Source organism: Galeopterus variegatus, unplaced genomic scaffold, assembly GCF_000696425.1.
Source record: "Galeopterus variegatus unplaced genomic scaffold, G_variegatus-3.0.2 Scaffold15113, whole genome shotgun sequence".
NCBI classification, from domain to species: domain Eukaryota; kingdom Metazoa; phylum Chordata; class Mammalia; order Dermoptera; family Cynocephalidae; genus Galeopterus; species Galeopterus variegatus.
Genome location: NW_007741224.1, coordinates 22,559 through 26,336, shown reverse-complemented (window position 1 = coordinate 26,336; position 3,778 = coordinate 22,559). Strand labels below are relative to the sequence as shown.

The 3,778-nt window shown below is 53.1% G+C and overlaps 1 pseudogene; it reads right to left on the bottom strand.

The window, feature by feature from the left end:
• Positions 1 to 6: 6 nt before the first annotated feature.
• On the bottom strand, positions 7 to 2,055 carry LOC103582160 (annotated as a pseudogene).
• Positions 2,056 to 3,778: the final 1,723 nt, after the last annotated feature.

The window sequence follows — 3,778 nt, the reverse complement described above, 5'->3', positions numbered from 1 at the left end:
GATCACGTCAAAGAGGTACTCTCGCTGGCGGTCCACGGCCGAGGACGTCTTGGGTACTGCCAAACTCTGGGGACAAACGCAAGGGTACTGCGTGTTCAGGGACGTCTCTTCCAGGTGGAGGCGGTGCTGCCCCTTCCGGCGCTCAAGACTCTCTTGGAGTGTCTGCCAGTCCTCCTGACCAGGGCCGTGCCTGAGGCCGTGTTTTGCAGTTTGGGGGCTGGCTAAACGTGTACAGGACACCATGGGTCATCTTGCCTGAGCCCCAGGACAGCTGGTGGAGGCCAGTAACACAGCTCTGTTACTCCAGTCGCGAGCCTCTCCCGAGCCGAGTGCCAACTTACAGTGGGGTTTTATGAGCTGCTTCAGTGTGGGTGCAGCGCGGTGGCAGGCGCGGCCTCCTGCTGCAGGAGGCGCTGCTTGATCGCACGCTCCCGCTGTAGCGCCTTCACAAAGGTGGCCTTGAGCCAGCTAGTGCCCTCTGCCTTGAGCGCCTGTTTCGCACATGATGGCCCCTCCCTTCTGCTCCCGCCAAGCGGCTTGCGAAGGCCATCTTGCAGTGCACGCACATGGAAGGTTCCTGGAAGGTTCCTGGGACAGCACAAGGGTGGCCAACAGCTGGCTTGCTTTCGTCTCCAGTAGGTTCTGCATTACTTCCTCCAGGCCAACTTGGTAGACGAACTTCTTGGCGGCACTGGGCAGGAAATTTATCTCTGGGGTGAGGGGCTTGGGAGGGGGAATCTCAAGCAGCATCTTCTCTAGCTGTTTGAACAGCACGAGCTCGGCGGCCACCTCTTGGCTGCCTGGAGACTTGGTGGAGGTGAGCATGGAGGCCACGCTGGTGGAGGTGGAGTTGGTCTGAGCAGAGTTGGTCGTGAACCCTTTAATGATCTTGGCCGTACAGCAGCGGATGAGTCCTTGCTGGATGACTCTCTATCCCTGAATTTGCACTCTGGGCATGGACACCCTGGGGTCCAGGAGGAGGGGCAGCGCCCCATGCTAGAATGTTGTCTGATGTTGTGGATTTGCTGGGATCCCCTGACGAGTGGGGCCATGACCACCTGTGAGGTCACCTGCAGTGCCAGCATTGAGGATGCCTGCTGCCATTCCCGGACCAGCAGAAGCGGGATCATGCTGCCCGGCATGCAAGTTGAAGAGGTCAGAAGTGACGGCTTGCTAGCAGGAATGTTTTGGGTGCCCTGCACAAGCAGAGGACGGATGGTCACGGTGCTGCCAGTGGAGCGTGGGGGCTTCTGGGCAGTGGCTTCCTTCTGCACTTGACTCTGTGGCAAGTTTTGCAACAAGATGAGTTTTGCTTCCTCTGATCTTAATTCTTCTATCAGTTGCTTGATCATCCTTTCTCATTCTTCAGGACTACTTTTCATGAGGGTCTCAGTGCTTGTTTCCATCAAGGCCACCTTGGTCAGCCCAATCACTCTCAGATTCGAAGGCTTCTTGTGGTTGGAGAGCACAATCACGTCCTCTTGGACTTTATGTCACTGTGTGAGGTGTGCATATCCGTGTGCTGTTGCCAGTCTGCCCTTCACCTCTGCCCATGCCAACTGCCTGTGCTGTCCTTAGCAATATTTGGGCCCGGCTTGCTACCGGCTCAGGCATCACCCTCATATCTCTGTCAGCATTTAAATTTGAAGCCANTGCAAATTCCACCTGGCCTAGGTGGATGCAGTGAATACTTCCAAATATTCGAGGGAGGGGAAAGACTCTATACGGTACATGTACAGAGTGGTGGGACCAAGGACAGGAAAGGGTAGGCAAGGGAAAGGATGAAAGAACTGACATGTCGTGCTAGGGGAATTTGCAGGAACAGACCTCAACTAATTCATGAAGCATTTCTAGGTGTATTGTAACAGGAATCTTTAAAGATAAACCATGAAATTTCTGGAAAGAGAAGTTTCAAGAGTTCTTTATATATTATGGATATCACACTTTTATCACATTTGCTACAAATACTTTTCAAGGAAGAAGGAAGTGATATGTTTAACTCCAAAGTTTTGCAGGAATTCTTCTCAGCTATCCCATCAGCCCCTGCTGTGGCTTGATTTTCAATGTATACTAGTAAAGTTTTCATGGGTCACCCATGAAACCAGGTCACAGGCTAGGTCTTTGGTGAAGAAGAGAAGAGACAGGAGGAAAAGACTTTCTAAATATTGTTGAAATGTAAAAAACTATCAAAGCATAGTCTTCTGCTGAGGGCTAGCAAGCCTCCTGCCAATTTGTAGACTGAGGAAGATAATCCCAACATGTGCAGTAGAAGTGATGTGTGTACAGTAAAAGAGACAGAAGTGGATAATGTGTTTTAAAAAAAGGATTAGACAGACGAACACTCTGAATTATGAATATCCTCAGCTCATTTTTTCCTTATTGTAAGGTTATAACTGATTTGCATAAGAAAATATTCTATGTTCTTTCCGTAATCTACTAAAGCAACAATTGATTGATCACCTAGTAAGTCAGGCACCATGTTAGGTGCCAGCTAGTGCCCTCCGCCTTGAGCGCCTATTCTCGCACATGATGGCCCCGCCCTTCTGCTCCCACCAAGCGGCTTGCAAAGGCCATCTTGCAGTGCACGCACATGGAGGGTACCTGGGACAGCACAAGGGCGGCCAACATCTGGCTTGCTTGCGTCTCCAGTAGGTTCTGCACCACTTCCTCCAGGCCAACTAGGTAGATGAACTTCTTCTTGCCAGCACTGGGCAGGAAATTTATCTCTGGGGTGAGGGGCTTGGGAGGGGGAATCTCAAGCAGCATCTTCTCTCTAGCTGTTTGAACAGCACGAGCTCGGCGGCCACCTCTTGCTACCTGGAGACTCGGTGGAGGTGAGCATGGAGGCCACGCTGGTGGAGGTGGAGTTGGTCTGAGTGGAGTTGGTCTGAGCAGAGTTGGTCGTGAACCCTTTAATGATGCTGAGGAGGGCTGCAGGATGTTGATGAGCAGAATGGTGTTGGGGATGTTGGCGACACGGATGAGTCCTTGCTGGATGACTCTCTATCCCTGAATTTGCACTCTGGGCATGGACACCCTGGGGTCCAGGAGGAGGGGCAGCGCCCCATGCTAGAATGTTGTCTGATGTTGTGGATTTGCTGGGATCCCCTGACGAGTGGGGCCATGACCACCTGTGAGGTCACCAGTGGTGCCAGCATTGAGGATGCCTGCTGCCATTCCCGGACCAGCAGAAGTGGGATCATGCTGCCCAGGATGAGTCCTTGCTGGATGACTCTCTATCCCTGAATTTGCACTCTGGGCATGGACACCCTGGGGTCCAGGAGGAGGGGCAGCGCCCCATGCTAGAATGTTGTCTGATGTTGTGGATTTGCTGGGATCCCCTGACGAGTGGGGCCATGACCACCTGTGAGGTCACCTGCAGTGCCAGCATTGAGGATGCCTGCTGCCATTCCCGGACCAGCAGAAGCGGGATCATGCTGCCCGGCATGGAAGTTGAAGAGGTCAGAAGTGACGGCTTGCTAGCAGGAATGTTTTGGGTGCCCTGCACAAGCAGAGGACGGATGGTCACGGTGCTCCCAGCTGAGTGTGTAGGTAGGAAGGGCTTTATGGCAGCATGGGTTTGCGGAGTTATAGTCTCCCACAGGCTGGGCAGTAAGATGCAGGCGATGCGAGGCTGGGGTGCTCTTTCTCTGCCTGTGGGGCTGCCTTTGCTTGTCCAGCAGCCTGCTGGCCAGTGCCACTAGCCACATAATGCAAACTTTGGCAGCACAACTGGAGACCAGCATTGGTGTTACAACCTGGGACATGCACAGCAGGT